The following is a 14,299-nucleotide window of genomic DNA, read 5'->3' on the forward strand; positions in this document are numbered from 1 at the left end:
GACCTTCTTTTCAGAAAAAACAACTCCCACATTGCACCTGAAATGTAAATAAATTCTGTGTGAGTACATTAACACTTTTTGTTTTGCTTAATAGCATTCAAAACATCACGTTATCCTGTAGTCCAAGTGCACATAATGTTCAATTATAAAAAGTCATGCACTAAAGGGAGGCTTGACTTTGTATTTGTGTTCTCGCTCGCTATCATGCTGCTGCACTCACATCGCATCCGTATTATAATGGTCAAACACCAATTCTCAGAAATGACAAGAGGAAACACTTCTCCTCCTGCTCCCTTTCTTGCCTCAGTGCTCCTTTTGCCAGACTTCATCATAGTGATGCAAAAAGAGGCAAGCGGACATGCTCCCCAAACAGAGATCCAAACAAACATCTCCTTTTGCTGGAAGCCCCCATCCCTGCAGGGAGGTTTCATCAAGACAACTAAGGAGTGTCCTATCATTCAAATCACCACACAATAAAGAATACTTCTAGAAGCCCCCATCTGTGGAATATCAGTGTTTTATTCTATCAGACTCACAGCATTTATTTCTCTGATGCTTTTTATCTGTATGGTCAGCCTTGTTCACAGGTGAGCCAAATAATAATGCAGGGTGATGTAGGCACTGAAACTTTTCAGACACTCATCCCCAGTTACAGATCTGGGTTGAATACATCATCATTCTTTAGCTCACCTTGCTACCCCAGTTCAGACCCAGCCATATGCAAATCAGCCTTGGCCCTGTTCCTCATGGGAACAGTCCAGCCCCAACTGCCAAGCCAGGTTTTAATAGATACATACAGATATTAAAATGACTCAATCAAGCTCAGTAGGATATACTCTTTATACAATTGACTTTACCTGGGTGACAATTAATCTGGTATTAGGCTCTCAAACAATTCACTTTTGTGACAATGTAATCCAGTACCATATAGCATCATAACAATATTTTACTGTTTTTAATATCTATATGTGCTCTAGGGAGGGCGTCCCAAGAATAATCTCTTCATGTGGGGAGGAATGTATATGTCTTCGAATGCAGGATCTTTGTCACTGGGGGGACAGAAGGGGAACCACCTCTCAGCTGGACATCCTATCTGTCTCCTCCCTCAGGGTTCTGTAGAACCAGTCTAGTCCCTCTCCACATTCTCATCATGTCCACACTCCCACTTGAGTGTAATTCAACCCTGGTGATCCATTCCCTCAACACTTTTATTTACAATCCAACCACTGGGTGGCGGCGGCAAACCCCAGAGCTTCCTCACGTTGTATCGCCCTTTCTCTCACTTAGGCCCACATGTTGATGCTCTTTGGGCCCCGTCATCACTTTCCTGGTCATTGCTATCTGTCTGCTTGCTAGGACCAGGGCTAGGTCTGCGAATCTGGAACCCACTTTTCTTGCTTTTGGTCTAGGGAACTGTCCCAGGAGACAGACATCAGCTGAGCAAGGAAGAGTGGAAGCCAGTGTTGTGTTAATATGGTCTAGAACCATTCCCCAGAACCCCTGCAGTTTTACACACTCTCAGGTCATGTGGATAAATCCTGTATCTCACATTCCACATGTAGGGCAGCCACAAACATAATGTTCAGTCTTTGAGGTGTCAGGTAGACCATATGGCAATAATTACATTGAATATGTTTTAATGCAGCATTTCTGGACACCTATTTTGAACCCCGCAGTACCAAAATCAACTCTTTATCCTTTAGGTATCTCCCTAATGCCACATCCCACCTCTCAATCTAGGGGAGTCTTTACTATCCCTATAAACGCTCTCTAGTGCCACCTCACTAAGTGTTTAGCTGACTCTAAAGTCACCAACCCTAGTAAAGCATCATGAATGTGTGGTTCTTGCCGGCCACTCTTCCAGAGATCCCCAAACATTCTCACCACCGAGTGCTAGGTCAAAACTACCCACTGGACAAGCCTTACAGAGATAGGTAGTCTTCCAGGGGGAGAATTTTGGAAGCAGTATCCCACTGTGGTGATCCCGGCAGACGTCCACTCTGACAATTGCACCTGTGAAAATGCGACAAGCAGGACCTCATGTAGAAGTCCAGTTATATGTAAGCCTGGGGCATAGAGAGGTAATCCAACTGTGTGGCAAAGACACCGCCTCCAGCTATTAATTGCCATCTGCACCAACACCACTGGTTCCGGAAGGATCACTGAAGGATGTAGGAGCTTAGCTTGGAGCAGTTCCTGATTATCAACTAGGTTCATTGTTCAGAGACCCTTTTCCATCCTCCATCCTCCGTCCTCGATCAATTCCCAAAGCAATCCATTGAGACCCGCGAACCATGAGAGTGAGATCACCACCAGTAGATTCACAAAATCATATAGCAGTCTAGGAAGCATGATCATTCTCAACAGTGCTACATGGGCCATCAGTGGCAGTTTCAATGAGTGCCAAAAAAAGACACATGTCTTAAGAGACCGCATAATCGGACTCAAATTCCCATCTCGTACATCTTCCACATTGTAGAGTACTTGTATTACTAAATATCCAAAGGATTGGGGAGACGAGGTCAGGGCCTCAGACAAACCCACAGGACACCAAGCTTCACTCGTCAGTGGAAGAAAATGTGTTTTGGCTTTGTTGAGCTTGACCTCTACCACTCGACATCCATCCCCCAGATATAGCAGTAAGTCATTGGCATAAAGGGAAATGACTTGGTCCCTCCCCCTAGGAACATACCATCTTGGCATCCTTATTGCCAAAACAGTTCTGCCAGGGGCTCAATAGCCAGGGCAAACAAAAATGGAGACAACGGTTATCCCTGTCTGGTACCCCTCTAAATGTCATAGGAGTGTGATATCATATAATAATAGTTTCAACCATCTGATACATACACCACCCAGGCCCATTCTCGTCATTGTGGCATACAGAAAGTCCCACCTCACGGAGTCGACTCCTTTTTCCAGCTCGACCAACATTATAAGAGCCTCCGTATATTGGCCCTGTTATGGATGATGCATGATGTGGAAGAGTCTACGAATGGTGCCAGAGGTGAAGCTGGTTGGTATGAAACCATTTTGGTCCCTATGTATAATGTCGCCAAGATTTTGCTCAAAACATTTAAAATCCACATTCAATATTGAAAGGAAGTGAAATTCCAACGTGAGCGCCCCAGATAGTTTTGCCTTTGGGAGGGGGGCAATCAAAGCGACACTAGTGGAAGCCAGTAGGACCCCCGATCTAGTGCTTCTGCACAAAGCGCCTCCAATTTAGGAGCCAGGGTCTGTGCAAACACGAAAAGATTTCCACCAGCAAGCCAAGCACCTCCTGTGCTGTTACTGGCCCCCTAGTTCCCTTTTAACTCCATGGCTGCTAAGCGTTTTCCCCCCCTGTGCTGGATCCTCTGGATTCCCATTGTTCATGACGAGCTGGGCTCGTCATCAGTGTTTGAGGAGGCTACACCATGACGAGCCCAGCTCGTCATCAGCCTCGAAGGGGTTAAGAATGAATACTTCGGTAACTGTTAAAAATATTGGCCTTACAAAGAAAAGATATGCAACCCCATGTCAAATTTCATATGAAAACAATTTATTAATACAAATACATAGTCAATATATAATCAATAAATAATTTGTTGTCAGAATTATTTTTGTGAGCTTTCTTTAAAACAGGTTGTGCTTACATCTACACTGCAGTTTCTCTAGACTCAATGCTCATTTATACTCCCACACTCATCCAACTTCAAACTAGTTCGTATTAGCTGTATTTCATTTACCAACCAACAGGGAAAATCTTAATTATTCTATTATTCTACAGGTATTTCCATTACTCTGTATATCAAAACTTTATTTCAATACATGAAATAATTTTGGAAATCACATATAGTTCCCCACTGATTCATGACTCTCATGCATTGTCTACACTGGGTCCTTGTGAATTACAGACAAGATATAGAATCATTGGGTATGGAAAGTCCTATTGTCAAGGTCGTGCTTCAGTCACAGGAGCAGAATGTCGCAATTTCTCAGTGCCCCTTAGTGATTTCCAGCACCATACATGTCAAAGGTACAAATGCTATGAAAACCCATGGGGGAAAGGGGATCGGACAGAGAAGAGACTGCACGCTACGTCTGACTCTTCCTTCAGCTTCAGGCGTATTTCAATATTCGGTCTTACTGGTAATACTGGCAAGCTGCAAGAAATTAACAGTATTAAAACTACTACTCTATTCCATTGCTCTAACGATTCATATCCTCTATTTATTCTCTATACCCAGTCTACACCTACCCAGTATTGGTGCGACCTTCGCCTCTCTTCTAACGGCCGTGTACTTGTTTTTCTTGCTTCCTCAAGCCTGCACAGCTGCTGTTTTAACTGGATTCTTCCTATGGTAAGCCTTTGCTTCATGGACTTCGTTTTATCCTTCGTTTTACTCTAATTATATTCTGCTTCTGAATTTTCCTTTCAGAACGGTAAATATTCCTTTACTTGATAGCTCGTTTAACCTTGCCAAACTATTTCTCTTATAGCTTTCAATTCAGGTTTCAAACAAGAACATTAAACTAATATTATGCCACTTCTTTTTATCATAAATGAAACATAGGCTTATATTTCAACCAATGCCAATTTCTCATTTGAATGAACTTATTTAACTGAGTTTTAATTAGCTTCCCTTTCTACTGGCTCCTCAGAGAATGCACTTTTACATCTAACCTCTGAAATTACATGAATTACTAGCTCAGGAAAATGGAACAGTGTTACGTTTTTTTCTCCTTCCTTCTTCGCAAAAAATTCCTCAAGAAATACTTTGAGTTCAGTTCGAGCTCTGCCAGGTCCGAAACATCAACCTGCGCAGAACTCGAGTCAGGCATCCATTCCGCGTCGCTCGTCAGGTGAAGTGCGCAGTTGCGCGGGAACCGACACCTGAACTTTCTTGTTTTGGCCATCAACTAGAGCTCTAACCTTCCACGCTAAGAATCTTTTTCTGGCAGCCATTTTATAGTCAATGCTCTCTTGTCTTTTAGTGCACCATTCGGTTCTTCTTCTTTTTAGCCCTAAACCATGTGTGTGTCAACACACCTTGTGATTGTCCTTTATCTTGAGATTGAGCAGAGATCCTTACAGTACCCTCCCTCAAGGATGTTCCTTCCAATTTAGGCTTACTGGGGAATTTTTTATGAAAATTTCTTATCAATCTGGGAGCGTGCACATCTGAAGATAATTCCCAAGACCTCTCTTCCGGGCCATACCCCTTCCAATCTAGTAGGTAGTACAATTGCCCTTTCCTTAACCTAGAGTCCAAAACCTGTTTTACCTCGATTTCTTCTCCCTGCTCTGTTTGAACTGGTTTAGGAGGTTTGCTGAAACGTACATTTTTTGATATCTTTTTTAATTGAGAAACATGAAACACTGGATGAATAGAGATCCCCTTGGGTAATTTTAGTCGATAAGTTAAGGTACTTAATTTTTTCTCAATGACATACGGGCCCACAAATCTTGGCTGAAATTTTCTGTTTCCTTTTAACCTTAGATTTTTAGTGTTTAACCAGACCTTATCTCCTACTTGTAAATCTGGCTCTTTCCTCCTTTTCTTGTCGGCATAATGTTTGTAAGTTTCTTCTGCTTTGATTAAGTTATTTGTGGCTAAGCTATGCACCTTAGCTATATGCTCCACTAAGTTAGACACTTCTGGGACATCTGCCTATTGAAAATTTAAAGATTGGTGTGGGTGCCTACCTGAGGTCCAGTTGCTTGATTCCAGCCATGAGGGCAGCGGCTCAGCGGACAGTGCTCTCTCCTTGCTGCTGGGGGACAGGTGCGGCCAGAGGCTCCATTTTTGCGCCGTGAGGGCAACGGCTATGAAAACCACAACCCCCAGGTGCACCGGGACCCGCGTCGCACTTCCGACGCCACCACCTGCGCCCGGAGGTGCTACAAAGCACCGGAGCGGTCGGAGCTCCGTGGGGGACCAACCAGAGGTCTAGTTGCTTGATTCCAGCCATGAGGGCAACGGCTCTGCGGACAGTGCTCTCTCCTTGCTGCTGGGGGACAGGTGCGGCCAGCGGCTCCATTTTGGCGACGTGAGGGCAACGTCTACGAAAACCAAAACCCCCAGGTGCCCCGGGACCCGCGTCGCACTTCCGACGCCACCATCTGCGCCCGTAGGCGCTACAAAGCACCGGAGCGTCTCCCGCCCCGCGGGACGTGCGCAGGCAGCGTCGGGCGATGCCCGGGACAAGGGCGGGACCGTCTGTGGCCGTCCGTGGCTGGACGCGGCTGGGCTGGGCCACCACCCCTGTCATCAACTTGTAAAACCGTGAGACTTCTGACTTTTATTACTGTGGGTACCTTTATATGGAAATTGATTGATACAATCACCGTAAAGTCTTACTATTGGCCTTGTGTATATACCGGGCATTTTTCTGCAAGCAGACACGCTTAATCTTAAAACATAGACATATCTATTTGACTTTGGACTTCGTTTTTTTTATTCTTTGGAACTGAAAATATTATGCAAATGGGAGAATAACCTAAGTATTATATATTAAAGTATTTGCCAATTCATGATAGCCTTTATTTTTAAAGTCTAAACATAGTGGTTTTAACCATAAGAATCCATCATGTCTAAACATAAAGCTGATAAGACGCCTACTGCTCTGGCCACATTAGATAACTATTTGGTGAAAGTGGTTAATAAAATTAATAGCGATAGGAGAGCATCATTAGGTAGGGGAGCTCTCCTGTCACTATTCCAATTTCATCTACACCATTGGACGCACCAAGATCAACGGAAAGTTGTGACCAGGGGAATCAGGCAGTGGTATCCGTGGATGTCCAGGTCCACGCAGAAAATGTTCAGGACACCTCAGTTACATCCAATAATGAAATTCCTGACACTTTTAACAATGATATTCAGGAGTTGTGTTCACCCCCACCTAGAGCTTCCACGGCTGTAAGGGCATGTAGGAAGACACAAGTTAAACGAGGGGGAAATCGTTGTAAAAAGAGAGTGGAGACCCCACCAAAACGCTCACTGGAGGAGCCTGAGCCGGTGAGAAGTAAAGGCTCAATTAGTATTAATGCCAATCAAATGGAACTCCTAGCGAGTATTATAGATGCAAAATTAGAAGGGCTCATTAAACCCCTAGTGTCCAAACTTGATTCCATCTCTGCCAAAGTTAAAAGACTAGGTGGTCTTATGGAGACATATATGGCCCGAACTGATAGACCTAAATGTGGCGTTAAGGGTACAGCTGATATAAACCAGGGTACTCCCAAAGCCGTACCTAAGTCACTAAGTAACCGAACAACGGAAATTGAACCTGCTATGCCTGACCCAAGACCATTGAAGTGTCCGAACCCGCAGAATACTGTAGTTCGAGAGAACATCTCACCTGTTAGAGAAAAAAGGAATAATCGCCCCACCAATCTGCCACCTGATTGTGCTCCATACGTGGTCGTTTTGACAAATGTTCCCCCCCTAGATAGTCATTCAACCCAGCCCCACCAGGAAACACACAGTTCACTTAAAAACAAGACAGTTTCGTGGTTGAATAAGCAATGTGGTTTCCCGATAAAATCTTCTGACCAAATTTTAACCACAAGAAGGAAAAATTGGATAGGTCAGTCTAGAAAGTCCTGTAGGGGTGATTGCGTTATAGTAAATTTTAAACATCCCCAACATGTAGCTACCGTTTTGCTAAGGGCGGCTTCACTAGTCTATGCTGAGAACAGCATTTGTGTACGCCCTTTAGGCTACTTTTATAGCCAACATATTAACGCACCCCCCAATAATGATAGGAGCAGACACTTTAGACCTAATTTACCTTTACAACACCCCGGCTTTGAAATCCCCATGCACAACAGATTCCAAGCTTTAAGCCCATTGGATTCTAATGACTGACATACCGAAGGCCGTGGGTCATCTAAAACGGCAAGGTCTGTAAGCCTGGACACTGAATTAAATAATAAAAATTTAGATCCGGAGCTAACCAATCGGGCGAACAAACTGAGTCTAATAGATGTGGGGGTATAGCAAAGGGGAATGTAGTGGAGGGGGATAGTGCTACGGTAATAGCCGCCCCAGTTGCTCCTATTACAATGTATAATATTACGTATACTAATGGTATTAAAATTGTCAGTTGGAATCTTGCTGGACTTAAGTCCAAGGGGAATGTTTTGGGCTGGAATGATTTTATCTTATACTTGAGGCCACTTATGATTTGGCGGTCAATTTGGCAACAGGATGAGAAGCTGTTCAATAGATCAGTTATCGAGGATTGTTTATCTTTGGATAAATATCGCAATATTCCTTGGTTAAGATATGTGGCTGATTGTTTCCTAGAAATTTTTAACTTAAATGTATTGACTGACCCGGGTGCCGCTTCTTTGATCCCAAAAGCCGAGCTGAAAGTAACTTTTATGGCACATCAGGCCGGGAAACGGGGATCAGTAAATGTTTCTCTGTCCACAGTCAAGTTCTTTAGCAAATACAAAATCAATGAAGGTTTTCCCAGATATTTATGTTTGGTGACAAGACCATCCCATAAGTTTGTGCTAACAAGACTGAGGTTTGGAGTAGCACATCACTTAGTGGCCCAGCCAAATATTAAGAAACATCCAACAGGGCCATGTCAATGTGATGGCATCCCCAAACAAAGCACCTTGCACTTTTTACTGATCTGTAAATTGTATATGAATTTTAGGATAGCCTACCTGAAGCCCTTGTTTTTAAAACATGGTGTATGTACAGTGAACCAGGCAATTAGTTTGTTATTTAATCTGGAAACTGCCGATATTTGCTTTTTTACTGCTACTATTTTAAATCAGTCTATTAGGGCACGTAAGAGTATGTTATTTTAAGATTCATGTTTTAACCCTTGATTGTAATCATGTTTTATCGGTTTTTTATTTTTTATTTTTTTTGTTGTTTTGCTTTTATGGTCATCTTGTATGTACTGAATAAAGCTTCATGAATTGAATTGAATTGAATTGCCTACCTGAGTTCAAGAAAAAAGGGGAAAATCCTGTGGAAGCTTTTTTTGTATTACTATGCGCAAACTCTGCTGCCCACAGATAGTCTGGCCAATCTCCCTCTTGTTCTAGTAGACACAATCTTAGGTACTGCTCCAGCTATTGATTTGTTTTCTCAGTTTGACCATCCGTCTGCGGGTGATAACATGTAGTGTATCTGGATTCTATATTTAGCTTCTCCATGAAAGCCTTCCAAAAAGGGGAAAGGAATTGGGAACCTCTGTCTGATACCAAAACCTTAGGTACTCTGTGCGCTCTAACTATGTGTTGACTGAAGAGATGTGCCAATGCTTTGGCTGTGGGGATTACTTTTATTGCCGCAAAATGGGCCATTTTAGAAAAGGCATCTAAACAAACCAATATAGTGTCAAAGCCCTGGCTAGATGGTTATTCAACAATTAGATCTAAGGTTACTGTATGCCATGGATAGGGTGGGGTGGGTAATGGTCTCAATAAACCTTGGGGAGCTTGTCGCTCTGGTTTTCCCCTTGCGCAAATCTCACATGTGGCTACATATTGATGAATGTCCTAAATCATATTTGGCCACCAAAAACGCCGCCTCACCAAATCTTCTGTCTTTGCGATTCCTTTGTGGCCTGCCAAGATGTTATTGTGACATACTTTTAAGGCCTTTTGTTGCATTTCTGATGTGGGCAAGTAAAGAGCTCCATCCTGATACAGCAAGTCTTCACGCTCAGTTCGTTTAGGATTCGCTTTCAACCAATTTCTGCTTTCTTCTTTAGTCATTAGACCTTGATTTACCTTTTCCAAAGACTCCTGAAGGACCGCTCCGATCATCTTCTCCGCAGGTATAATTGGTTGTTCCTTGATTTCTTCGGTTAAACCTTCTATACCCAATCTGGACAAGGCGTCAGTCTTACCATTCTGTGAGCCTGGCAGATAAGTGATCACAAAGTCATAATCAGCAAAATATAATGACCAATGCAATTGTCTTGGTGTTAAAGTTTTTGCTGACTTCAAAAATTTCAGATTTCGATGATCCATATAAACAGTCACCACATGTCTCGCGACCATCAAATAGTGTCTCCACTCTCGAAAAGCATTCCTCAATGGCCAACATCTCCTTCTCTGTGATTTTATAATTTACCTCAGCAGGAGTTAATTTCCTGGAACGAAAGGCCACTGGATGAAGTTGCCTCTTAGTCTTATGCCTTTGAGACAAACCTCCTGGTAACGCTTAGTTAGAAGCATCAGTTTCTACAAAGAAAGGCTCGGACGGATCAGGATGAAGTGTGATTGGTGCTGTGGTAAAATCCTGTTTTAACTGAATGAAAGCTTCCTCAGCTTCCTTTGACCAATCACATTTAACACATTTTCTCAACAACTTGGTTAAAGGAATTAACTTCTTGGAAAAATCTTGAATAAATCTCCGGTAAAAGTTTGCAAAACTGATGAAACTTTGTATTTCTTTCTCTGATTTTAGGGATTCCCAATCCGTCACTGCCTTGATCTTGTTCTCATCCATAGTGACTCCTTAGGGGGAAAGTACGAACCCCAAAAATTCTACAGTGGTCACATTAAAGGCACATTTCTCCAATTTTACAAACAAACTGTGCTGTCTTATTCTCTGTAGTACCTTCTTAACATGTTCCTTGTGTTCTTCCACTGAATCAGAATAGATCAGTATATCATCAATATATACTATAGCATTCCGATCTATGAACTCTTTTAATACATCATTGATGAAATGTTGGAATGCTGCCGGGGCATTGCACAGCCCGTAGGGCATCACCTGATATTCAAATAGACCAAGTTTGGTTCGGAAGGCCGTTTTCCACTCATCTCCTTCTCGAATCCGAACTAGATGATGGCCTCCTCTTAAATCTAGTTTGGTATAGACGTGTGCCTCCTTCACTTGATCCAATAGGACTGAAATCAATGGCAAAGGGTATCGATTTATAATGGTAATTCCATTGACCGCCCTATAATCGATACAGGATCGTAATACTCAATTTTTCTCCGGGAAAAAAATAAGTGGTGAAGAGACTGGGGATTGGGATGGTCTAATAAATCCATTTTGAAGATATTTTTGCAAATAATCTTTTGAATGCTCATCCTCTCGTTCCGTTAAGGCATACATTCTACTGCATGGGAGATTAGAACCCGGCTCCAGATCAATTTTACAATCATAATCTCCATGTGGCGGGAGTTTTTCTGCCTCTACTTCGTTGAACACATCACAAAATTCTGAATGCTCTGCAGGTAACTCTGGGGTGGAGATTACACAAATGGAAGCCTCTCTTTCACTTAAGTGAAAACCCGGTGATTTCTCTGAGTTGTTTGCTCATTTTTGGTAGCAACTTTCAGTACAATAATGAGAATTTAAAGCTATTGATTGAGCTTCCCAGTCAATAGTTGGGTTATGTTCAGTAAGCCAGGGCAAGCCCAAGATTAACTGAAACTGTGGGGCATCTATAAAATTCAATTGCAAATATTCCAAGTGTATTTCTTCAGATTCCAACTCCACCAGCTCGGTATGACTATGGGTACCAATGAGAGGTTAGTCCCATCGACCGCACGGACAGGTTCACTCTTTTCTTATTGATCTCAATCCAATTTTACTGGCGAATTTCAAATCACAAACGTTGCCTGTGGCTTCTGAATCTACCATTACTGTGACCTGAGGCAATATTTTCTCTCGGAACGGTAAAGTCATCATCATGACTAAGTGCGGAGCCGCAGATTGCAAGGTATTTGCTAAGGTGTGTGTTTCTGGAGTTGTTTCCAATTTTGCATCCACCAGTCCAACCCCAACTACTGATGGTGCGAGGCGTTTTTCGCCGAAGTTTGTTTGGGCTTCTTCGGACAGTTCCGAACGAAATGTCCACTGCCACCGCAATATAGACATTGATTATTCACTCTTCATCTCTCCTTCTCTTCCTTAGAAAGTGGACCCCGAATTGTTCCTATTTGCATGGGTTCTCCCCATGAGTGTTTTCAGATTCTTTATTTGCTTCCACCCTTGCTCGGTCAAATCTAGGAATACTGGAGCGGAAGTCCTCTTTTTCTCACCTCTTCTCTCACTTTGTCAAAAATCAATTTCCAATACTAAATCAATTAACACTGATATCTCTGTAGGCCTATTGGGTACTTGTGCCAGTGCATCCTTTAGTTCCTCTCTTAAACCTTGATAGAACACTACTGCTCTTTTGTTCTCAGGCCACTCAGTTTCTACCACCAACTTATTGAACTGAGCCAAATAGGAAATCAAATCACTGTTGCCCTGTTTAATTTCCAATAACTCATTATCTGTTTCTTGCGAGGCTCTACGACGGTCAAATATTCGCATAAATTCTTTCTTGAATTCATCGAGATCATACAGTATGGGATAGACATAGACCACGATGCAGCGTCTCCACTCAAATATGATAGAACAAATGCCACTCGAGATTGCGCATCGGGGAAAACTGCTGGTCGACACATGAAATGCAGGGTGCACTGAGTAAGAAAAACCTGTGCCTTTTGTGGGTCCCCATTGAAAAGCTCAGGTAGAGCTAAGGGTATTACCGGGGACAGAGAATGAATAACTTGTGTCATGACTTTAGGCTGAGAGACCGAGGCATCACCTAATTTCCCTTCTTGAGAGACTGGAAATTTAAAACTGCTTCCTGTCACTAAATTACTAATTTTAACGGTCAAATCTGCAGTTTCTTTTCTAAGTTCTCTATTTTCTTCCTTGACTAGGATTAATTCTCTCTGTATTCCTTCTAATATCTCGCCTAGCTTTTTAAAATCCAAACCTTCCGCCATTCTGCTCGGGGAAAAATATGATGTGGGCACTTCACTCTGTCAAGGTCATGCTTCACAGTCAATGGATCAGAATGTCGCAAGTTCCCAGTGCCCCTTAGTGATTTCCAGCACCATACATGTCAAAGGTACAAATGCTATGAAATCCCATGGAGGAAAGGGGATGGGACAGAAAAGAGACTGCACGCTATGTCTGACTCTTCCTTCAGCTTCAGACGTCTTTCAATATTCGGTCTTACAGGTAATACTGGCAAGCTGCAAGAATTTAACAGTATTAAGACTACTACTCTGTTCCATTGCTCTAACGATTCAGATCCTCTATTCATTCTCTTTACCCAGTCTACACCTGCCCAGTATTGGTGCGGCCTTCGCCTCTCTTCTAACAGCTGTGTGCTTGGTTTTCTTGCTTCCTTAAGTCTGCACAGCTACTGTTTTAACTGGATTCTTCTTATGGTAAGCCTTTGCTTCATGGACTTCGTTTTATCCTTCGTTTTACTCTAATTATATTCGGCCTTTGAATGTTCCTTTCAGAACGGTAAATATTCCTTTACTTTATAGCTCGTTTAATCTTGCCGAACTATTTCTCTCATAGCTTTGAATTCAGGTTTCAAACGAGAACATTAAACTATTATTATGCCACATCTTTTTATCATAACTGAAATATAGGCTTATATTTCAACCAATGCCAATTTCTCATTTGCATAAACTTTTAACTGAGTTTTAATTAGCTTCCCTTTCTTCTGGCTCCTCAGAGAATGCACTTTTACATCTAACCTCTGAAATTACATGAATTACTAGCTCCAGAAAACGGAACAGTCTTACGTTTTTTTCTTCTTCCTTCTTCGCAACAAATTCCTCAAGAAATACTTCGAGTTCAGTTCAAGCTCTGCCAGGTCCGAAACATTAACCTGCGCAGAACTCGAGTCAGGCATTCATTCCGCATAGCTCGTCAGGTGAAGTGCGCAGTTGAGCGGGCACGGACACCTGAACTTTCTTTTTTTGGCCATCAACTAGAGCGCTAACCTTCCACGCTAAGAATTGTTTTGTGGCAGCCATTTTATAGTCAATGCTTGCTCGTCTTTTAGTGCAACATTGGGTTCTTCTTCTTTTTAGCCCTAAACCATGTGTCAACACACCTTGTCTTTAGATTGACACTCCTTTATCTTGAGATTGAGCAGAGATCCTGACACCTATACAGCACATCTTTGTGTGACTAGAGCATGTATTTATGTAGCATGGCTAGTAAGAAATATACATGAAATAGCTTATAAATTGTGTCCTACATGAGTTTTGGCTATGCAGCCTTCATCAGGCACCCATGGAGATTGGAACCTTGTGTCTGCAAGTTGTGCAGAATGTGGTTGAGTCGTGGCAACAAGACCACACCTTATATTTGAATTGCTGATGATGTACTATGTGGCAGAACCTCAGAAATGGAGAAAATTAAGGAAACATTCACTGAAAAATACAGGGGCGTTCTTAGGGTGGGTCCATGGGTACGAGTATTGGAAATTGTTAAACAACTACCAAACTCAGCTCCTGTGT

This window comes from Lissotriton vulgaris, chromosome 9, assembly GCF_964263255.1.
Source record: "Lissotriton vulgaris chromosome 9, aLisVul1.2, whole genome shotgun sequence".
NCBI lineage: Eukaryota > Metazoa > Chordata > Amphibia > Caudata > Salamandridae > Lissotriton > Lissotriton vulgaris.